General features: G+C 43.2%; 1 protein-coding gene and 1 pseudogene across 3 annotated transcripts in view; both read right to left on the bottom strand.

The window, feature by feature from the left end:
* SYNPO2 (synaptopodin 2) overlaps positions 1-24,855 on the bottom strand; it is a 167,508-nt gene that overhangs the window by 76,542 nt on the left and 66,111 nt on the right. The window lies entirely within an intron of this gene.
* On the bottom strand, positions 14,657-23,323 carry LOC148109055 (keratin, type II cytoskeletal 8 pseudogene; annotated as a pseudogene).

Here is a 24,855-nt window from a genome sequence, read left to right as displayed (position 1 = left end):
ACACAAGTTCTCATACACTGCTCTTGGCCACAGAGATGAATTGCGCTAGTCCAATGAGTAGAAATGAACTCTTTATTCAGCAGTTATCTGTGGGGAACGCCCTGGAAAGGACTCTGTGCTTAGTAAGTTGGGATCAGCTCTGCCACAAACTCGTTACAGACCATGAGTGAGTCATTTAACCTCTCTGGGCTCAGTTTCTTCCTCTGCAAACTGTGACGTTTAGTTCAAATCAGTGGTTTACAGACTAGTATGTGCAGAGGGTGTCCCGCACGGGCTATCACCAGGCACAGGGTCCCTTCTTCCCTCTCTCTCTACCCAACCACACCCACTGCGATACATTTTATAAATCAGACTTTGAAAACCAATGGATTAGGTGGTCTTTACTTCTTTGCTTTCTAGCTACACTATAGCGTGATAGGGAAAGATGTTCGAAACGGTGATGGTGACACTTATTGATGAAGTTACTTTTCTTTTTTAGTGAAGCTTTTAAAAAATTATTGAAGTTTAATTTACATACAGTATTATATTAGTTTCAGGTGTACAATATAATGATTCAACACTTCTATACATTTCTCAGTGCTCATGATGACAAGCATACTTTTTCTTTTTTTTTTTTTTAAAGATTTTATTTATTTATTTGACAGAGACAGCCAGCGAGAGAGGGAACACAAGCAGGGGGAGTGGGAGAGGAAGAAGCAGGCTCCCAGCGGAGGAGCCTGATGTGGGGCTCGATCCCAGAACGCTGGGATCACGCCCTGAGCCGAAGGCAGACGTTTAATGACTGCGCCACCCAGGCGCCCCCATACTTTTTCTTTTAATTTATTTTTTAGTACATCCAACACAGGGCTTGAACTCATGACCACAAGATCAAGAGTCACATGCTCTTCTAACTGAGCCAGCTGGATGCCCCATGGTAAGTACTCTTAATCCCCCTTATATATTTCACCCCTCACCCACCTTCCCTCTGGCGACCACCAGTTTGTTCTCTATATTTAAGAGTCTGGGGTTTTTTTTTTTTTTTTTTTTGCTTTGTTTCCTAAATTTCGCATTTGAGTAAAATGTATTTCTTCTTCTCTAACTGACTTATTTCACTTAGCATAATACCGTCTAGTCCATCAATGTTGTTACAAATGGCAAGAATTTAATCTTTTTTTTTTATGACTGAGTAATATCCCATTGTATATGTATAATATATCTTCTTTATCCATTCATCTATCAATGGACATTTGGGCTGCTTCCATATCTTGGCCACTATAAATAACACTGCAAAAAGCATAAAGGTGCATATATTTTTATTTTGTTTTATTTTCTTTGGTAAATACCCAGTAGTGGAATTACTGGATCATATAATAGTTCTATTTTTAATTTTTTGAGGAAACTCCATACTGTTTTCCACAGTGGCTGCACCAATTGGCCTTCTGCCGACAGCTCACATGGGTTCCTTTTCTTCCGCATCCTCACCAACATTTGTTATTTCTTGTGTCTTGTTTTTAATCTTAAGTGGAATCACATATGGCTCTAAATCCAAAGACTTTCCCAGAAAATGAGTCCAATCCGACTCGCGAATGATTCACATGTATGTGCTGGAAGAGGAGAGAAGAAGGAAAGAGTATGAACCACTGTGGTCCCACAGCTCCTTGAAGGACACAGGCCAAGGAAGGAACTAGGTAGAACTTACCAAGCAAACACCAGACAGTTCTAGGAGTGTGGTATGTGTGTCATTATGGTTATACCCTTCCAGGAAAGCCAGCCAGAAAATGGTCATGGCTGAGGAATGGTCTAGAAAAAGTATGAGGGAGCATAGGCAGAACAACATCTCTTTTCACTGTGTACCTCAAGAATATGTATTATGAGGTCTTATATATTACAAAGAAAAATACACTAAAAAGAGTTGAAAAATCAAGATTTCTAGAAAATAGAGGAAGTGGTTCTACTACACTGTACATGGGGATATGCATCATTATTAGTAGCAGCCATAATTAATAAAATTAATGTGACTTATTTTCATCTAGGAAATTCTCCTCTTAAGTGATTTAAAAACAGGATACAATATAAAATGTGTACAACTTCATTTCTCAAACACGAAGAGTGTCTTTTCCTCTGTAGTGTTTAGGTCAGGATGATAAAAGTGTGGATGAGTGACAGCCGGGCTCCAGACCCCTCTCTCGATAACATGGGATACAGATTAAGCAACAGACAAGGAACTCAGAAGCAGGAAAATCCAATGTTGTAGTCCAAGTATCCTGAGCGACTACAGAAAAAAATGTCTTTCCTCTTGGTGGTTTCATATCTCTCGATTAAAAGAGATTTTAATTTATGAAAGTAATTGCCCAAACTATAGTTCTTAGTTATATGAACTTCTGAGGTCTGATTTGTATACCCTCCATTGATGCCTCTATCAATACCCCATTATTCTGCTAAAAACGCAGTCTGGATATAGTGAGAGAATATTCATACAGTGAACAAATATTTATTGAGCACATATTATAAGAAGGGCATTGAAGTAAATAATATGGAAATACAAAGATGGACCAGGCATAGTCCTTGCCCACCAAGGGCACATAGCCTAGTAAAAAGCGTTGTGTGTGAGTTACTACAAAATAAGGCAGTATATATAGTCACTACTAGAAACATAGGATAATAATATGTGCTTCTGATATGAAGCTGAGGGTAGGATTTTAACTACTTTGCATTTACTATGAAGTAAATTGCATTTGGTTTGGGCCTCAAGGCATACATAAAATTTTGTGGGTAGAGATGGGAAGAGAGAACATGCCAGGCAGGAATGGCATGAGCAAAGCTATGGCAATAGGAAAGCCTAGCCAATGTTCAAGGGACAGCTAGGAGTGCAGAGGGAGTGGGAGGGACAAGGGAGGAGTAGAAGGCAAGTCTGGGCAGGATGGTCGTGATTACATTATTTGTATTTTGTGCTGAGGGGATGAGAGGTGGTGTTGGGCTGTAAGCATGGAAACAATGTACAGAACAATTTAAAAGGGAAAGTGACAATCCAATACTGCCTCTAGAAGACTACCATGTGGGGCGCCTGGGTGGCACAGCGGTTAAGCGTCTGCCTTCGGCTCAGGGCGTGATCCCGGCGTTATGGGATCGAGCCCCACATCAGGCTCCTCTGCTATGAGCCTGCTTCTTCCTCTCCCACTCCCCCTGCTTGTGTTTCCTCTCTCGCTGGCTGTCTCTATCTCTGTCGAATAAATAAATAAAATCTTTAAAAAAAAAAAAAAAGAAGACTATCATGTTAGTCCAGCTGTAAAATGCTGAAGGTATCAGCTAGAGTGGATGGCATTGGAAATGGTGTGTGAGTGTGTATGTGCATGGGGGTGCAGGGTTATTGAAAAATAAAATTTAATTCAAGGCCACTACAAAGGGTAAAACAGATTGGACAAGAGGGAAAAGGTTAGAGTCCTACACATAAAAAGGTTATTGCCACTTTTCAACAGATGGGCTAAATACATATATGTGTAATGTCAGAAGTAATTAGTGTGACATATGCAGGTATGTTTGTACCCACAATTAGCCAGAAAGTCCTGGCATCGTTTTCCAAAATAAAGAATATCTTTTAAAAATGAAAGCAGAAAAAAGGAATAATAAAAATCTGGAAGCAGAGAGATGTGATTGGGTACTAATAATCATGACTAGGTAAATAAGGTTGAGTATTTTTCTATTTCAGCAAATCACAAGAACAAGTGGAAAATTCACTGGAATACAGAACAAGATAATATAAATTACCCTGATTCCTGGTGACAAGAATGCTGTCTAACCAAAATTTCCTTGCAAATGGCTTGTTGTGCTTTTCTTACAAAAAAAAAAAAAGTATTAGACACTCAACTCCTTTGTGTTTTACTTCCCTTCCGATTATGCTAGTGAAAATGTTATATTTTATTTTAGATGTGACTAGACAATTGAAGAAAATGGCTATCTAGAATTCCAAAAACTAAATAAAATGGTAACAAGAGATAGTCATCGAATCAACCAGCAACTGCAGGTTGAGTGCTCACTATGAAGGCAACTTTGGGCTAAATCTGGGGGGAACCACGTGAAAGAGGAGACTTGGATCAATCATGGAGAGGCTTGAAATTTGGTTAAACAAATCTGGCTAAAGTACAAGAAGCAACTAAAAATCAATAAATTACGATATTGCAGGCCTTTGGCGTTATCAAAGAATTCATCCAGAGAACTTAGAAAATTCCCAATCCTCAAATTCCAAAATAGGATATAATTCCCCCCACAAAATGTTCAGGCAACAACAAATCGGTATCATCAAAATTATGTTGGATATGATGGAGGCCAACTTGCCGGGTTCGCTCACTTGGCTAGTTTTGCCGAACTTCTATGGAAGTTCTCTCTTTGCAACATTACAAATGGCAGTGCCATGAACCTTAGGGATTACTTGAAAGAAGTCAAAACTGGGATTGTTAATATTATACATGGTCAAGTAATTAGCAGAATGCCAGTTCAGAAGGGGCCAAGAGAATGGAGGAATCTCTAGATCAGAGTTGATGCTTCACAGAAGAGGTGCAGTTGTGCTGAGAATGAGTCATGTTCAGGATTGGTAGAGCTAAGAGGATGAAGGAATGAGGAAGGGAGAAAAAAGAGGGAGGAAGGAAGGCATCCCAGCAAGGAGTCAGGCCATGCCTGATTTCTTGCGTCTGGACTCTTCTCTGCCATCAGTGGAATGGCTGGTTCCCACCCCCAGTCTTAGCCCCACCTCAGCCACGGGGGTCAACCCTTTTCTCGGGCAGGAGAGATTTCTGAAGTCTGGCCAAGAGCAGCGAGCCAATTATTAAATGGCAGGTGCCACAGCAGGCACTTTATTTAATCATCATACCAAATCTAGAGAATATTTATTATTTTCCTCATTATATACATGAAGAAATCAAAGCTCACAAAAATTAAGGACCTTGCACATGATAATTCAGTCAGTGGCAGGAGGATACAATTCAAGTCCAAAGGCTTTTACTATGCTAGATTCCCTCTCAGCCTCTGGAATGCAAATTCTTAGCCCTCTGTTTTTTGAGGCACAGGACTGGGTCACTTGATGCTGGTTGGTGCTGATTGGGTGACCTAGTTTTCATAAGCTTCTGTATTGTTCTAAGGAACAAATCCTGTAACCATATTTCTGCTTGTCTTACTCTTTGAGATTTAATCCTGCCCCTGATGATCCCAGCTCTTCTAGGATGGGAGTCTTTTCCTGCCTGGTCATATCTCCTCATCCTCCCAGGGATGGAAGTCCTACTCCTGGACTTCATCAAGAATTGCTGAACTCTACTACCACTTGTAAGTAGATTCCAGATGCTTTCAGTCTGTATGTATGCCTAGATTTCTCAGAACGGCTGTCCTGGACCCTTCATCTCTGTTATCCATATACTGGTCCATTCCCACTCTTGAAATTTGGCTTTTTCTCAGAGGAACTGCTTGCCCAGACTGCCCCAACTTTTCTGTTCCCATACTTGTCCCAAGCCCTATTCTATTTGTTCGACTTGTCTTCTCTCTAGGACAGTACTAGCTAGATTTGGGAATCTGCCTCCCACATTTTTTATCATTCCACATGCAGGTCTTTGTCCAGCCTTTTTAGCCATGAACCTGGGCTGGGTGTGACCCATAATGTAAGTATGGCAGGACAGGGGTGGGAAAAGCATCGTGTGTTCTGGGGAGGTGCAGAGCTGACCTAATAAGGGTGGGAGGGTGTGTGTGACAGGTCATTGAAAGTAAAGATGGATTAGTGGGGTGGAACCACATTTAAAACAGTTTTAAATGCCAGGATGAGACACTGGACATGACCCAGGAGTGATGAGAAATTATTATTGGTTCTTAAGTCCCCTAGAGAGATTAGTCAGTGTGCAGGATGGACTAGAGAGGAGAAGCCTGAAGACAGAGAAATGAGGAAACCATTAAAGCTGTGCAAACAGGAAGTGATGAGAGCCTGGATTAGAGTTTATCTGTCATAACACACAGGAAAGAGATAAGAGACACAATTTGAAGCAAAAACTATAGACTCAGGAAGAGACCAGATTTACAGGGGAGTGGAAATCAAGAATGACTGAAAATTTGTAATTATGGTGGTGTTATTGGTAGAAGCAAGGGCATCTCACAAGAGGGATCAAATATTGGGAAATAAAAATAAAACCCAAGCTTTCTTCCCAAGATGTTTCATTAATAACACCAATTACGCAGGAGAGCATTTCTAGCAAGTATTCAAGCAGAGGATGTGTTAAAATCAGTTGAATTGTTGAGACTAGAAGGTAGATGAGAGATCAGGGCTAAATACATCAATTTGGGAGTGGAAGTCATAAATGCGAATGAGGAAACCGTAAGGGAAGGGAATTAAAACCTAATTTGTCATAAATCCCACAGTTTTACACAATATTCTGGGTCCGGGCCTCTTCTAGGCTGGTGGCCAAGAACAGGCAAAGGACTTACAGATGGACTGAATATGCATAAATAAGAAAATCTGTTGTATAACGTGGCTCTAAAAAAAATCCACCTCTCTACCTACACATGATATTTCTAGTGCATGAGAACTCATGATATCATGCCTGTCTGACATTTCTTATCTCATCCCACTGAGAAAAGCTGCCCCTGCCACTCAAGCACTGATTCCCTTTGGGTGCTGAAATGTCCTCTCCCACGAGAGGCATCCACATGCCTCTTTTCTTAGCTCAAATGCAGTAAATTACCTGAGTTTGACCCTCAGCTGTGTTTATTTCTTATTCTTAAGTCTCCTTTCCAAATTCCTATCATCTGACCATAATAAGTAAGTCATTGACTGTCAGTGTCCTCGCCTGTAAAACAGAAACATTAAGAACCAATTTCCTTTTTGGTGAAGAAAGCAATTTTAAAACAAGTCAAACCAGAATTGACACTTTTCACAAGCTGTTCTGAGCCAGCGTAGATTGCTCATTTCGGAATGGTTCTTTTCGTTTGTATGTTCTGAGACTATATAACTTTTATGTAACTTCAGAACCAAACTAGGCTTCTATTAGTTCTGATCCTGATTACAACAAAAAAATGAAGAGAGAAAAAAAACGTGGATCTTTATGGTGGGTTCTTTTGTGGGGAGGGAACTTTTTGGATATGAACTGGCATTTGCCCAACAGTATTCTGAGCTCAGTAAATAACCCAGCACACATGGATTGAATTTCCAGTGAAAAACATGAAGCTTTTACAAAGTAAATGGAAAGTACTTGGCAGGATGCATATTTACATTTGACGAAGGGAAATCTGGGGGTAGTTGGCCAAACCTGACAGGCACAGGGATTAACCCACCCTCACTCGTCACCACAGCAGAAAATGCCAGTTATCACCGGCACGGGGCTGTGGCTTTCTCAAAGAAATCGGCAACCCCCTGAAAGGAAGCTGACTTCCGTGGGAGCGCTGTATGTGTGTGTTTGTGTATAAATTTAGTGCACAGGTATGCCTTACAAGTGAATCAGTCACTGAAGAAATGAAGAGCTCGTATAATATATAAACCACTTTCTAAAATGCAGGGAAAAATCTGATATTTGATGTGTGTAACTATGATTTTCTGCTTTAAGATAGGAGTCTGAATATGGGTCCCTTTCCTCATTATGATTAACACTTTAAGCACAGTGAGAGAATGAGACCCTTTAGCTGATTTATCCATAGTCACACAACTAATAAATGGTACAACAGAAATTCAAACCCATGTCCGTTTCATGGCAAAGTTCACATTTTTCCACTGCATTTGCCGCCTGCAAAAAAAGTAGTGTGAATGAGAGCCAAAGCAGGAGGCTGGTGGGTACAGCCAGCTTATAAAATAGATATTGCTGATTCTAGATCTAATTCATTTCTCACATTCAGAGGAAAGGCACAGAAATTAGGAAGCACTCACCCTGTGGTGAAAACCATCTCAGCCTCAGATTGTAGTGGCATGCCCAAGGTCGCAGAGGCGGTACAGGGGAGAAGCAAGATTCAAACCCCGAGCCACATACCTAACTGTTAGGCGATAGGCAAAATGTGTTCACCTACGACACCCCTTTAAAGCCAACGACAATCCTAGGAGAAGAGTGTTGGAAACGACAGAAAGAAACTGGAGTCAGCACACAAGAGACAGATTTGCTAGGCTTTCTTGTGGGTTACTTCGGACAAATAAGCTCCTGCATTTTGGAAGGAGGGGGAGTGGAAAGAAAAATATATATAAAATATTCTATTTTCCCAAATGGGAAACATAAGGGTAGAGGTTTTGCTTGCAGGCTCAGATTTCTTTTTGTATGTATGGTAAATATTATTCTGTCTTCTTTCTTTCTTTTATGTTCTGATGAGGGTCTCCATGCGAAGAGGTTAGGCTAACTCCTGCATCAGAGTTTCTACAGAGATTAAATAGAGTTCTACGTGTCACCCCGCCGTGATGTTCAGGACCATGAAGGTCACCAGGACTGCATGGGGGCGGGGGGGGGTGTTGACCCCTGTGGAATAATTCAGTGTTGGGGAGACCGTTATTTCTCTTTTCATACCTTCTCCACCAAGGGGAAATTCCCTTCCTCCCGCAGATGGGACGGTATACTTCTAGATGTCTCCTGTCACTTCTCCCACGGGAGGAGTAGCTAATTTGATTAGTGGAGAGTCTGAACACCATTGAACCAGGATTTTTCCAAATACTATGGTTATTGAATGGAAAAGTTGGTGACGGCCAATCTTTTCTCTTACTGTCTTATACTGGCTGTGCTTGTGGGCGGTGGGCTCACTTGTGCTTTAAAATCCGGGAAGCAATTAAACTTTCCCCAGGTAGGCCCAGCTAGGCTTCTGTTCTTCTTGCCAGCTTTCTCATCTTTGAATGGGTGAGGCAGGTTGGCCTGTCACCAGAGGCCAAATAACTTTAATAAATGTTAATTCCCTAAGAGGAAGTGCTGGTTTAGCCTCAGGTCCAAGTCCCATTGTCCGGTCCACCTTTATTGAGAATAAAATTGATAATTTGAAGTTAAAACCTGAAAGGAAGGTGGGAAATGTGTTACTCTAAGCCTAGAGCATTTGGGACCTTTGAGGCAGGCATTTCACTCCTCTGCTGTCTTCAAAACATTGGCATAGCATAACCATCAGCACGATCTGGCTTCCCATTCTTTTCTCTCTTTTTTTAAAGATTTTATTTATTTATTTGAGGAAGAGAGAGAGAGAGAAAGCATGGCAGAGGGAGAAGCAGGCTCCCCACTGAGCAGGGAGCCTGATGTGGGGCTCGATCCCAGGACCCTGAGGTCATGACCCGAGTCCAAGGCAGACACTTAACCAACTGAGCCACCCAGGTGCCTCTGGCTTCCCATTCTTAAGAGTCATGGGTTTGTTCTGTTTTTCTCTTTGCTTTCTGCATAAAAGGCACATAATAAATATCCGTTGATTGACTAGAGTAAGTTGCTAAACAGCAACTGGTGTTTAAGTGAATCCTGTTTGAGCCAAAACAGCTGGCCTAAGGGGCTGAGCAAATCTCTGAAATCAAACATATTCATCTTCACATCAGAGAACAACATGTTATATTTTCAGATGAAGGGGGAAGAGAAAGAGGAAAAGGTGCTGATAGGGACCTCTCACTGGCACCAGAAAGTGCTCAGTCCTAAAGCCACTAGAGCTTTCTGAGCTTCCTGCCGCCTCTGAGAGCAACTGGACAGGTCCAAAGAGGCAAATGGTCACGGGGGTCAAAACAAATGAAAAGATTTCCTGTACTCTGGAATTTAGGTTGACATTACTCTGAGAAAAAAAGCAGAAATAAGCTTTGTGATTGGTTCATTCATTCATGTGTTGACAAGGAGTTTAAAAAGCACCTACCATCCTAGGTAAAAGTTTTCCCTTACACATGCAAATGCTTCTGAAAGAAAGGGAACCTGTAGGAAGACTGACATGGTCACAGGTCAAACCATACTCTCCAAGTCAAGTTTACCAATAATAAAGCTGATTTTTTTTAGCTCCATCTGTCTAACTCTAGTCTATTTCTTGATTGGTTCTGAAATTAAAAGAGGAAGAAGAGGATGATTAATTATTGCCCCCTAAAATTTTACAACATGCTTTACTGAATAAAAAAACAATTTATGGAACTTTTTCTTAAAATATTTCTTAGTATGGACAGATTTCCATCAACCACATTTTGGTACTGATGGATAGCAGTTGGCTGTTATACTCCCTTCGTTCCTGGGATGCAACCTGCTGAAGGACCATATTGACCACAGGGTGGAGGAGACTGAAAGAAGTTGTCCAATCAGAACGCCACTCTGCTTCCTCATGGAGGTGACCACTGCAGACAGGTTGGGCCTGGCTAAGGTTCTCAAGAAAAAGCTTAAAGATTTCCGTTCAGGCTCATATATATGGAAGGACGATCAAAGGTCCCAGTTGCACACCATACAGTATGACTTCCAAAGACTGAATCCTAGAAAACTTTTGAAGCAAGTATACTTGAATGCCTACCTTTAACCATAACAAAATGAAAAGCTTTCTCAAAACATTTAACTTTGAGCAATCTCTTCCCATGCATTCCTTACATGGTATTTGAGGACTTTAAGCAAAGCCCTTTGTGTATTCCTCTTGTTTTCAAAACATACTCTTGGTAACCAAATAAACTAACTTGCTACAGAGGATTATTGACTCCTAGCCAGTTAAATGTTAGAATCATCCACCAAAAAATACCCAGTTTGGTTCTGTAGTGTTGGATCAATAGCCCTCTGTTTGGGCAGTAATTAGATATAACAGAACCAGTTTTCTATTACAATCCCTTCAGAGTTATAAAAATAAGATAAGGTTATCTGCACTTGGAAGTATATTTATCTTTCTACTGTTTACAAACACATTTATGGTTGAAGAGGAAATGGGGTGGTTAGGGTAGACACAGACATTTTGTCCAAGGAAGGTATCAAGTCATTAAAAGGTGTATAGTGGAAAAAAGAGAGAGAGAGAGAGATTTGCAAAATCCATTCCTGTTTTTCTTAGTGAGCACTGAGGAGTACTACAAACAGAATTAGTCACTAGTAACCGTGTCATAGGTCCTGATCAAAGACAATTAGACTACTGGGGTTCTTGACTGGCGCCCATGGGAGCACGACCTTTGGAAATTTCTTTTTTTTCCCTCTCCCCCCCTCCAAAATTTCTCCATTAGACATGTTTATTTATATTTTGCACCCATTAAATTGTGAGCATCTTAGGTCAGAAATGCAGTTTACATTCATCTATAAGTTTGTGCCTGATACATAATAAGCATTTGACACGTTGTTAAGTGAATAAATGCTGTTGATAATTTGTCATTCAGGAGTAAAACAGATTTCAGGTAAAGCTTTCGCTAGGTCAATACTGAATACAAATAACAAGCATATCTCCAGGACGACTCATGAGTATATTATTAATTTTCTCTATTACTATTAAACAGAAGCCCTAGAGAATAGACAGACCTGACAATGTTAATTAAAAGTAGATGAAGATACAATTGAAACTATGAAAACACTCCATCTTTTACTGACGTTAAGCACCCAATATTTAAATGCAAATAATAGAACATTCCCACAAAGCAATTCTATTAAGCTTCATTCCCCTTTTTAAAGAAGCAAGATTCTCATTTAAATTCAGTTTTGTTGCCATTTCTATTAATTTTTCATGTTTTAAAAAATAACAGGTATTGGGGTGCCTGGCTGGCTCAGTCAGTGGAGCATGTGATGCTTGATCACAGGTTGTGGGTTCGAGCCCTACGCTGGGTATAGAGATTACTTAAAAATAAAAATCTTTAAAAAAATAACAGATATTAAAAACCTTTATAATCAACTTCTAAATAAACAGCTATTTCCATATATATTAGTGATCCTGTAGAAAGAACCCCCAGAACTTAATAAAACCCCAGAAAATCCTGACTCACAAGAACATAGTGCTTATTTGGTTTTGGGTCATTGGCTGCTTCATTGTTGAGATTTTCCAAGTCAGATAGTCTTACACTTGGAATATGCCAGCGAGCATTAATAACAATGACCATAAATGAAAAGTTGGCCTTCCCCAATCAGATGTAAGACGAAGCTTTCCAAATCCAGTGTTCTCTTTAAGGCAGCAGAGGGCAGTGAAAGCACTGTTAACTGATCATGTAAACCTTTTATTACAATCTGGAGAGAAATACTGTATTTCCTTATAACTGCATTTTCCATTTTAAACACCATACATGAAAGTGGTTTGAAAGATAATACATTTTAGTCTCAGATGCATTTTTGAAGCCACATAGAATGTTTACAAAGTGTAATGAAATACCTACCTAGCATTTCAGGGACTTACAGTTCACTTGAGTATAGCAGAAAAATGTTTTAGAGGATAATACTACATTGTGACCTTGGTCTAAAATTTACCTACATGGAGTAGGAGACACTAAAACTGTGGAAACCTATCAGAGTGCTATACTTATATTAGCAGAGAATTTAAGAGCTTCAAGGGGCTCTTATGGTCAACTGACGATCATGGAAAAGTTACTAGATTCTCTCCACTGGAGGAGGCTGGGTGTAATCAGACAGAGGTCTTCTTGCTCCTCTCACTTTAAAGTTTTTATTTTGCTACACCGTATTTCATAATATTTAACGGTTAGATTTAGAGCTTCTGATGTGCTTCTCAGGGTTCAAAGGTCTTAGGAAACCCCACTTGAAAAATGCAGTAGAGGGGCACCTAGGTGGTTCAGTTGGTTAAGCGTCTGCCTTCGGCTCAGGTCATGATCCCAGGGTCCTGGGATTGAGTCCCACGGTGGACTCTCTGCTCACCGGAGAGCCTGCTTCTCCCTCTCCCTCTGTCTACCGCTCGGCCTACTTGTGCTCTGAATAAACTCTTAAAAAAAAAAAAAGAAAGAAAGAAAAGAAAAATGCAGTAGTGTTCACAATCACTCTGTTTCTGCAAAAGTTCTCAAGAGGTGAGGAGAAAATAAACCCAGTCATGTGACACATTTTAACCAATATTTATTTCACGATTTAAAAAAATAAGACCCTGTCACTCCCTGACCCCACCCCCAACAAAGAAGAAGACACTGTTCTTCGATTTCTCAACATTTGCTGCAACATGGACAGGACTGGAGGAGATAATGCTAAGCGAAATAAGTCAAGCAGAGAAAGACAAATATCATATGATTTCTCTCATCTATGGAACATAAGAAATAGGATGATCGGTAGGGGAAGAAAGGGAAGAAGAAAGGGGGGGTAAACAGAAGGGGGAATGAAGCATGAGAGACTATGGACTCTGGGAAACAAACTGAGCGCTTCAGAGGGGAGGGGGGTGAGGGAATGGGATAGGTTGGTGATGCATAGTAAGGAGGGCACGTATTGCATGGAGCACTGGGTGTTATACGCGACTAATGAATCATGGAACTTTACATCAAAAACTAGGGAGGTACTGTATGGTGACTAACATAATATAATAAAAAATATTATTATTAAAAAAAAAAAGAAGAAGACACTTCTTTTCATCTCAGCTAATGCATGCATATCCGGTCCCCTTCTTGGCATGTCCCAGCTCTGTATCATGGTTAGAAGTTTTACTAAACGGGATTGGACCTGGCTACGGATGCTTTCCCAGCTGGAACCTTCCAAAGCCTGGGCTCCGGTCTGGAAGATCTACCACTCGCTGTCCCTACTGAGTTAGGTATGTCAACATCACGGGCAAGAGTTAAATGGCTCATGGTAAAATAACAACCCCCCGGGAGAGAAGACATCTCCAGGAAGCCAGGACACTGCTGCAACAGTTACAATGAAACATTTTGCCTCTGGACTTGGTTGATCTGTCTGGAGCGCATGATGTCTGATTGGCGTTCGCAAGTTCCAGGGTTGCCAGTGACATTCCCCTGACCCTGCAGGAGTTCTTCCTTCTTTAAAGAACACACACTAAGCCTCAGGCCCAGGGCCGCTTACTTTCATTTTCGCTTGTCGGCTTCTCCGCCTGCTTGCTCTAAGTCTGCAGTCCTTCAGCGAGTCGAGGGCCAGGCTGAAATCCCAGAGCAAATTCCTCCAAAGCCAAACAAGGAAATGTTCAACGAGTCTTTGGAAACCAATAACGGAGAGCACCAGGTTATCTTATTTGGAAGTTAATATATTGGATGTCGTGCATTTTTCACCAAAATTAGGCATTTTCTGGATTAGCTATGCATCTTCATTCTATCACAAACTTTAACAAACTTTCAAAGTGCATGAATAGATCTATGTTTCAAGTGGATGCTACATTTTTTTTTAGAGTATAAAGGTTTATCAAAGCCAAGTCAAGGGGAGTACCACTATCTTGTCCCCAGGTTTTAACTACAAACTGTGGTTAAAATGTTGTGTATCTTATGATTTTTTGAGGAGATAGCTAATACCTAAGGGAGTTATCCTGCGGTGCGTCAAAAACATAAGGAAAATATGGAGCCTCTTTGTAGAGAAACTGCCAGGTACTATTGTATATCTCTTTTCTCCACAGGGCAAAGAGGTCTCTAGAAACGACCCTGGATGGGGGCTTCTCTATTGTGCCCTCGGTTGGGTGGCCAGAAAAGCCACAGAACCTCCTGCCAAGGGCCAAGTGGAGCTAGGTTTTGTTGTGTGCGGACATGTTACCACCCAGCAAAGAGTAGGATCTGGGCATGACCTGCTGGTTCATTTGGAAACCTGCAGCCAGGATTTTCAGAATCCCGGGCTCTTCGGCATATCCCAACAACAAAGGGAAGCTCTTTTTTTTTTTTTTTTTTTTTTAAAGATTTTATTTATTTATTTGACAGAGATAGAGACAGCCAGCGAGAGAGGGAACACAAGCAGGGGGAGTGGGAGAGGAAGAAGCAGGCTCATAGCAGAAGAGCCTGATGTGGGGCTCGATCCCGGATCGCCAGGATCACGCCCTGAGCCGAAGGCAGACGCTTAACTGCTGTGCCACCCAGGCGCCCCCAAAGGGAAGCTCTTTGTTTGGAAAGCCCAGTCTCAGGGATGCTCAGAACTCAGAGGTCAGTTGTAGAGTTACCAGGAAGTTACAGGCTCCTCTGCAAGGGTTTGTCCCCGTGGGGCAAGAGAGCGGGAGAGGAGAGAGAAAGGAGGAAAGCAGGGAAAGAAAAGAAAATCGGTGGTATAGAGTGGGAGTTAAAACGGACTCTAAGTTAAAACCCACTCACTAGCTGAGTTCAAGCACCTAAGCCTCTGTTTTCTCAAACATTAAGTGGGACTGATGATGTGTAAGTCATAGGGTTGTTGCAAGAATTCATGGAGTTAATCTCTATAAACTACTTAGTGCAGTGCCTGGAACATGTCAAGTGTGCCCCATAAAGGTTAACCGTTATTACTGTTATTTTTAAGTAATTGGATAAGAAGAAGGGGAGAGATGTACCGATTGTGACGTACCGATCCTTGAACACTGCCATTTCATTAGCTAATCATTCAGAGCCTTGTGAGGAAAGACCGACACTGCAGTGTACCTCTGATTCGGGTACAATAAGAACCTCGTTGATCTAGTCAGACTACATTTAGAGAATCCGCACAACCTGGGACAAAGCGGATCACCCTTCCTTTGTTCAGGCTGCACCCGGTAGAGGGGCCCTTGCCCTTCTCAAAGCCGGCACCCTGGCCATGGGTTGCATCATCCCAGAAGTGGCAGGATTTTTTTGTTTTGTTTTGTTCTGTTTTATAGCTTTGCATAGATGTTCCATATGAACTAACAACAGCCCTGGGACCCAATGCCAAATCCCAGGGCTCTTTATGAGCATGACCAAACCCTCCAGCCATACCCGGACTTGCATCCTCCAAGACAAGATTGCCGAGGAGCTCCTTCCCTGGGATCTGCCTGGGTGCGGAGAGAGCTGTGCTCCAGGGCCCAGCCTCTGGGAAAGAGAAACCAATTCGAACGAGACTCTCACACCCTTCACTCCACCCAGAAACTGAAAAGGGTGGGAGTCTGCGCCTTGTCTTCCTCGCTAGAGAGCTCACACCTCACTCTGCCCAACGGCTATTGCTTGAGTACTGAGGTGTGGGAGCTGGAGGGAGAGATGATGGAAATAAACCGTAATTTCTGTTTCCCCTTTCATTCCAGCAGCTCGAATGAATGGTGGAGAACTTCAGAGCCAACTTTTATCATTGCATCCCTGTCTGAAATGCTATCCTCTGAGTGGGATTAATCCAGCTTGTCCTGTCAGACTTGGCTCCATGTTTTGCAGTCCTATCCCAGAATGAGGGGGGCCTGCACTTGAATTTTAGAGTGCATGAAGAGGAAAGGCTTGCTCTGGACAACAGAGAGCAAGACTCTCCCAGACCTGGAGGTGAGGGGAGAGGCAGAATACGGTGCGGAGGGATAGCATGAGGGAGAGAATCAGGAGGCAGAAGGGAAGACAGGAGGGCGTCTGAGTGCTCTGTGAGGTGAAGCAGACCCTGAGAAGACCCTGTTGATGGTTGACAGACAGACCCCACAGCAGGAATGTGCCCTATGTCATTGGAAGTTTATTGCTGTGCTCTCTCATGACCCCAAAACTCTCAGTTCAAGTTCTAAAACATAGTATCAGTATAGTAACCTTGTTTTCATGATTGCTTTGTGTGGGAGGAGGAGAGGCCCACCGGGTGTGGGAGGGAACCGAAGAGAAGGAGTCCCAAACCTGAGTTTATGTCAGAACAGAAATAAAAGAAAGGCTACAAGATGCAGAGGACATCAGAAAGCAGGAAATCAGAGCAAAGCTGGCTGTGAATGCAACAGGAGTCTTGGGAACACGCTTTGGCCTTCAAAGAGACATGAAATGGGAATTCTGTGAGGCTCATCTTTGCCAGGTCCCAAGGGACCAGGAGGTCCCACCTAATACCTCAGACACATCATGCATCCCGCCACAGAGGTTATTTTTCTTGTCTGTGATGGCTTTTGGATTATGAGTTCCTTGAAAACAGGGGTTTTCTTATTTGTAAGAGCATCAGAATCTCTCGCACAGTGTCTAACAGATAGCAGTTACTATTTGTTGAATGAAAGATGATTGGCTTTATCACAGAGCTTCTTCATTAAGAACTACATACAATTAGTGAAAGAATCCAATGAGAGGGAAGGAGGCAGGAAGAGAAAAATAGAAAGAGAGGCAGAGAGAGAGAGGGAGGGAGGGAGAGAATGAGAGTACAACCCTAATAGATAAAACCTGAAGGTTTCCTCAGGCAACGTTTTTTTCCTTTAGGTCTGTTTTATCTCTTACCCTCCAAAACCTCCCTTGGCGTCTGCTCCATGTTCTAGAATTAGGTTGGGTGGCGCACAAAGCCTGGGGGGTGGCCTTCATAAGGTGATCCTTCCCTTATGCAAAGGCCGTGCACATCCCGCTTGGCTGCAATCACGTCTCAGCGAAGGGCGTGCGTCTCCCAGCCCGCAGTTGATGGGAAATATTCACATTTCGACGACAGGAGGTACCCAGGACGGCTCCGGCCTCTAAGCTTCTGAGCTTGCCTACAGCCAGTACTTCACTGGTGAATACAAGTTTCCCAGAACTTGATGCAAAACACTTCATGCAAGTTGTTAGGTCAGAAGACCGGGAGAGACACCCCTACAATGAAGGTTTTACAGACACTGGAATGAACCCTAACAACACTTACCAATACCAATTAAAAAAACCCAGATGATCCTCATTTCCTTGTGTTTTTGATCAATCGACAGAAGGAATAAGTACAATCGAATGTTTTTTAAAAAGTTAAAGATACAAAACTTAAAAATAATTGTTGGGATCAGGTCTAAATATATGAAAATCCCAATGTCTTCAGTTTCTCTTGTTGTTGAAGATACATTAAGCATTGAAACAGCGGTCACTGATACTACAGATGAGTAAGTCAGGCAAAATGATTCTGAGTCTGGTGGCCCATTTCAGTATGCCCTTAAACTGAACTAATCCACTTCTGAAATTGTAGATAGGATTAAAGTTTAGTTTCTCCTAGATGAAAACATGCTTAAGTAGGACAGAAAGAACTGTCTGCCTACTCACTGCAATGATCTAAGGGGATAGATATCTGCCCAGGATGCCTCCTGCAAGGGATCTGGCTGAGGCACAACAATGTATTCTCTCCCTCAACGTGTTACAGAAGTGATTCTTTCTTAGAATAAAATGTAGTAATTGAGTTCATGATCAGATATATTTAACTCTCCTTCTCTACCCATGTTTCAAAAACGTCCTCTCCTTCACTTGCTCTTCATACGATGGGACAAACCACACCTCTGTAAAACGAGCTCAAGGACGCATGGTGGCCGCGCAGCTGGTTCTTACACAATGGCCGCACCCATCATTGCATTTGGTCCTTGGTTTATTTGCCCTCTGATTCTGGACATTACACCCGGTTTGCATTCCCCAAGGCCAGGATCATGGCTAGTGGGTGGTAGAAAGAAAAGTGCCTGTCATCCTACAAAGATATGACCTGCCAACAAAGTGTGGATAAGCTCAAGAAACCATTTCCAAACATGGAAACGGGACTGGATCGGTTTGGGGCAGATGGAAGCTTTTGCCAATTCTTAATTTTGCCAGTCTCCCTCGATGATTTCTCAACCACTCAACACAGGGTGAAAGGGAACAAAATGACTGCTATTTCCAACACTTTGAAGCTGTTAGAAATTATCAGATGTTTTCCTAATGAGTAAAATATCTATAGAAAAATTAGCGGTCCAAGGATTAACCCAAAACCCTTTAGGATTATAGGAATTTCATAGCAGGGTTAAGATTTTTAGAAAGTAAGAACTGAATACTTTCATTATCTTCTCTGTTTGTAGGTACTTCTTTATAGCTAAATTTAGTTTTGCTTTGCCAAAAACTTTTCAGCTATTCACTGATTAATGGAAGGAACATGTACCCCCAACACAAAAGCACAAAGTTCCAAAAATGCATCAGCAATGCTTCTTTTATTAATTTTTTTATTTTGGGGGGGGGGCACTGGCAGAACCATCTGAGGCTTTGTTTGGGAAAAGACATTTGAATTGACTTTTACTTGGGGGCATGGGCAAGAAGGGGTACCCAGGGCATTAGATTCCCCCCCGAGGCTAGGCTGAGGACTGGGGCTGAGCCTTGGGTGGCTCTCTTGTTCCCAATGCTCCCGGGCACAACTCCTTCCCCGAGGCTCTATGGCAGCCACAGGAGCTGGGGGGTTGGGAGGGACCACAGTGGTTGTGCACTTGGACGGGACATGAGACCACTCGGACACAAGCTTCCCAACATGTCTCAATCTTCTTCACAACCACAGTCTTGTTGGGGTTCACACGGCTGAAGGATCTGGAGCCCCTGCCAAGCCGAAACTAGGCGGAAGCTCAGACCATAGTTGAGACCAGGACTGGTGAGGCTTCCTTAGGCCCAGGTCAGGCCACCGGAGGAGCCACTGGTGGTCTTAGTCTGGTTACTCATGTTCTGCATCCCAGACTCTAGCCAGTGGTGATCTCAATGTCCGGGGCCAGCTTGGCATTCAGGAGCTCCCGGTACTAGAGCAGCTTCTGCGCCACGTCCTGCTTGGCTTGCTGCAGCTCGGCCAGCTTGGCATTGGCGGCCTTAACAGCCAGCTCCCTGTGCTGCTCACCCTATGGTGGCCTCCAGGGAAGCCCCCCTGGCCTTTGACGCCCCCGATCTCAGCCTGGAGTTGGCTGATACTGTTTCATCTCAGAAATCTGTCTTCATGCAATGGCGGTCATCCCCCGTGCTTCCCAGCCAATGCCTACAGCTCCTCGTACTTGATCCGGTACATGATCCGGTCTCAGCCTGGCTGTGGTTGGCGATGTCCTTGTACAGGACTTTGACCTTGGCAATGATGCCGTCCAGGTCCAGGGAGCAGCTGTTGTCCGTGGGCAGCACCACAGACATGTCTGAGATCTGGGACTGCAGGTCCCATATCTCCTCTTCCTACAGCTGGTTAAAGACACTGATCTCGTTGGTCAGCCTTTCCAGGCGGGACTCCAGCTCTACCTTGTTCACGTAAGCTTCGTCTGCATCTTTCTCCATGAGGACAAATTCCTTCTCCATGTCTGCATGCTCTTTGATCTATGCTTCATATTTATTCTTAAAGTCCTCCACCAGCCCCTAAACGTTGCCAAGCTTCACCTCCAACTTCAGCTTCTGCTGGGCTACCGTGTGTCCGGCTGCCATGGAAGGTGGTTGATGGAGCTCTTGAACGTGCGATCCATGCTGCTCTGAGTGGTTTCTGCTGCTGTAGGAAGCTCCACTTGGTCTCCAGAATTTTGTTCTGCTGCTCCAGGTGTTTCATCTTGTCAATGAAGGAGGCAAACTTGTTGAGGGTCTTGATCTGCTCCTTCTCTGGGGTGTGCACAGCCTGGATGTTGGGGTCCACCCCCAGCTTAAGGGGACCCAGCAGGCTCTGGTTCACTGAGACAGCTGGGATGCCCCCCCCACTCCCACTCTGCCGTAACCCCCGACCACACTCATGCTGGTACCTCAGCCACCCCGGGAGCTGCTGCTGCAGCCCACCCGAGAGAAAGTGGAGAAGCTGATGTGGGCGTCAGGCATGCTTGTGTAGGAGCGGCTGCTCAAGGCCCCGGGGGCCAGAGGTGGACAACTTGTAGAACTTCTGGGTCCCCCTGATGGTGGAGGCTGGGGAGGAAGCCAATACGCTGAAGCTGACAGAGGTTCAAGAAGGAGCTGAGAATTGGCTTAACAACAGTTAAGAATCGGGTTAACAACAGTTCTTTTATAAATTGGCTGTCTTGTATCACTCTGTAACTTGGGGCTTCAGAGACTGTTTTGTTTGTTTTCCTACTACTTTTCTAACCAGTTTTCTCTATTTCCTTTGACTCTTCTTTATTCTCTGTTCCTAACAGTAGGCTCTTTCAGAGCAAATTTGTGGTTTTCCTCTCTGAAAGCAATCCCTCGGTGGACTTCTCTGCTCTCAGGGATTCATCTGTTACTTCTGTGTGGATGCTTCAAAATCCACAACCATATTAACAACTGGTTACCCGCTATGTACTACCTGACAGGCTGCTTTATCTTCAGAACAATAGAGTCAAAGGTAAAATTACATCTTTTCTACAAACAAGATAGGCTTGACATCCCAACCACTCCTTCTGTCAGTGGAGTTAAGTCTTTAATGGAGGTAACACCCGGAGCCACTTACTAGAAATTAACAAGCGCTAGAAATAAACCTGCCTTCCTGGTGATTCACTGCATCACTTTTGGCACCAAACCTGAGTTATTTAATTATCCTCTATTGCTTTGCATTTGTGTGCCAGTGATTTGACAAATATTCACTGAGCACTTACTCTGTGCCAGCTCCTGCTCCAGGTGCAGGTAGCAAAGAGCTTGGAAGACCTCAGAGGACCTTACATCTTTGAGCAAAGAAGCCAACAGTAGACAAAACGCCGATATAATTAAGTTAAAGCTATAAGAGCAATGATATTGAGGTAAAAATAGGCTAATGTGACAGACCAATTGGGGGAGGATGGTGGAGGCCACGTGAGATGGGGAATGCCTCTCTGAGGAGGTAATATTTGAGCTCACACCTGAATAATGAAGAAACAGAGGTGCAAAGATCCAGGAAAATATGTTCCAACCCAAAATCTGTGCAAAGGCTCTGAAATGGGGACAAGCTTGGCATATTTGAGGAAAAGGAGAGGGAAATGAGACAACAAAGGGCAGATACCAGTCAGCTCATGTGGACTCCGCAGGCTCGGATTTCTCAGCTTTGGTGCTGCTGACATGTAGGGCCAGGTAATTCCTTACTATGGGGAGCTGTTCTGTGCCGTGTCCGATGGTTAGCAGCATTCCTGGGCTCTACCCACAGGTGCCAGAAGGCTCTCCCTAGTGACAACCAAAAAATGTCACTGGCAATTACCAACTGGGGAGCAAAAAAGCCTCCAGTTGAGAACCATTGCTGTAGACCAAGGTAAGAAGTCTGGGTATTATTCTCACTGTGATAGAAAGCTATTCAAACTTCTTAGGCAGGGAGTAATAGGATTGGAGTTACACTGTAGGAAGTTTATAATGGCTGTAGTGGAGAGAGAGAAGAGTAATGGCAGAGAGAATTAGAAGGCTGTCACAGAAATTTGAGTCCGAGATGATGGGCGAAGGTAGTAGCCAAAAAAGATTCATCTAGGAATTAGGTGGCAGGTATCGAGAAGAAGAAAAGAATCAAACATGATGCTTCGGTTCTGTCCTAGAGCCATGAAGTAGTTGGAACTGACCCTAAAGCTGAGATAGCAGTGGGGTGCCCGGTGGCTCAGTTGGTTAAACACCTACCTTTGGCTCAGGTCATGGTCCTGGGGTCCTGGGATCGAGTCCCCTGTCAGGCTCCTTGCTCAGCGGGGAGTCTGCTCCTCCCTCTCCCTTTGCCCCTCCCCCAGCTCATGCTCTCTCTCTGTCACTCTCTCTCTCAACAAATAAGTAAAATCTTTAAAAAAAAAACCCAAAACCTGAGATAGCAGTGCTATTTATTGATGGGAAAGACTCGGAAGTAGATTCGTGGGTGTAAAGATTGGAAATCAAGAATTCCCTTAGCATATTAAGTTGGAGTTATCTCTTGATATCCAAGTGGAGATATCCAGCAAGCAGTTAGATGTATGTTGGGTGTGGCACTCTGAGGAGAGGTCAGGTTTGAAAATTTAAATCTATGGGTGGAATATGAAGATGTCTGGAGGCCAGAAGTTCAAAATCAAGGTGTCTGTAGGGGCTGCACTCCCTCTGGAGACTCTAGGGGAGAATACAAGTTGTTGCTCTTTTAGCTTCTGGCGGCTCTCAGTAATCCTTGACTTGTGGCCTTGTGTGACCATATCACTCCAAGGTCTACCACTTTGGTCACATTGCCTCCTCCCCTTCTGTCTGTCAAATCTCCCCTGTGTGTGTCTCTCTTTTTTAAAAAATATTTTATTTGTTTATTTGGGAGAGAGGGAGAGAGCACAAGTGGGGGGGAGGGGCAGAGAGAGAGGGAGAAGCAGACTCCCCGCTGAGCAGGGAGCCGGATGCTGGGCTCAATCCCAGGACCCTGAGATCATGACTTGAGCCGAGGGCAGATGCTTACCCATCTGAGCCACCCAGGCGCCCCTCCCCTGTGTGTCTCTTATAAGGACAGTTATCATTAGATTTATGCTCTACCTGAATAATTCATCTCAAATCCCTTAACATAATTACATCTGCAAAGACCCTTTTCCCAAATAAAGTAACATTCACTAACATTCACAAGTTCTGGGAATTAAGGTGTGAACATATCTCTTTGGGGACCACGATTCAGCCTACTACACGTAGGGAGAGAGTATAGAGAAGACAAAAGGTTCCTCCAAGGCAACACTCCAAGTACAGGGCCTTAGAGACTCCAACATACAGAGGTTGATAGAGGAAGAGCAGCTAGGAAAGACTCGCTGGGCAGCAGGGCGGTCACAGACAACCAGAGAGGGCCTGGGGTCATGTTTCTTCTGTACCTCGCATGTTGCTTTGTACCAGATTTGTCCCAGAGCAAGTTTAAAAGATACTCCTTGAATTGAAATGAATGTTCATAGTGATTTTTTTAAAAAGCCCATTGCCTGTGCCATTAAACTGCCTTGAGATTATTGGAAAAACTCAGGGGTAATCACCCACACATTTATAGCTTTAGGTGAGCGCATGGAAAGAGAGAGAGAGAGAGTGAAACCTGTTTCATTTTGTGCCAAGTTTTTATTGTAACTGTAATCATCGCTCTTCTTTTAATGCTTAATTCCCAAGCCTGCAAAGCGCTAACATTTGAAACCTATTTAGGAAATTCTCTGGAACTTGCAACAAACTTCCAAAGTTAAATTTAGGATTCAAACCTCCATGATTGGTCCATGAAGTGAAAAGGTTGGAGAGTGATGATTTGAGGGAGCTGCTTTCCTTTGATGCCTTGATGTGGGGGTGCGATGTACATCTCAATGATGCAATCAATTCCTCACTCACAGGGAAAATACACTCCTTGTCTTTCCAGAAAAGCAAGAAATTCTGTGTTGCCAATAACTTTATAGTCAATACGTCTCAGCTTTACTTACTGATGAACAAACATACCCTAAAATCCTTTGAATAGAAACATATCACATAGGGTCAAAATGTTATCTGTCCTAGAACATAAAAATTGGTGCCTTGGGGAAACATATATTTTAAAACAAAGTAAAACTGAATGTATGACCTCATAATACAGGAACACTAGTCCTTTTTTTTTTTTCTTTTTCCCAAGTGTGCCTCCCTTGGTGGCTGGAAGAGCATTTTAGGACTTAACCCTCAAAAACTTGAGGGGGAGAAAATTGAGGGAAAATTTCAACTATTCTTCTAACAAAGTCATCTTGCTTCTAGAAGAGAAAGGATGACTGAAGCAGTCTGCCTGAGATGGTTGAAGACTGCCAGAGGAGGTGTGGAGAATTTTCTATAGTTTCCCTCTACTCAGGCAACTGTGGGCAAGCTAGAGCAGAGATGTTTGGGATCCTGATCTCACTGGAGATGGATTCAGAAACAGGAGTCTTACACTTTTGACCCTCTCTCTTCCATTTCCAACCCACTCTCCTACCGCCACAAGGTCCTAAGAGGTAAACAAAGTTACCTCAGACTGAAACCTGCTTGTCTAGGACCTTATGCCTCCTGAGCAAGCACAAAACTTAATCAAATAATGGACGGGGGGCGCCTGGGTGGCTCAGTTGGTTAAGCGTCTGCCTTTGGCTCAGGTCATGATCCCGGGGTCCTGGGATGGAGCCCCATGTCAGGCTCCCTGCTCAGTGGGGAGTCTGCTTCTGCTTCTCCCTCTCCCTCTGCCCTTCCTCCACCCCCACTCATGCTCACTCTCTATCTTTATCTCAAATAGATAAAAAAAATCTTTAAAAGAATAATGCACCAGTCAATTAATTAACTTGGTGTACAAAGTTAAAGAAAAGCATAGTTTACATTTAAAACAGAGGATTTAAAGTAATATGACATATCTCAAAATCTTTGAGATTAATTTCACTTGCACTTTCCTTTTC

This window comes from Ursus americanus, chromosome 13 (assembly GCF_024610735.1).
Source record: "Ursus americanus isolate L20-20 chromosome 13, mUrsAme1.1.p, whole genome shotgun sequence".
Classification (NCBI taxonomy): domain Eukaryota; kingdom Metazoa; phylum Chordata; class Mammalia; order Carnivora; family Ursidae; genus Ursus; species Ursus americanus.
The sequence above is the reverse complement of the archived record's forward strand: the minus strand, read 5'-3'. Positions and strand labels throughout refer to the sequence as shown.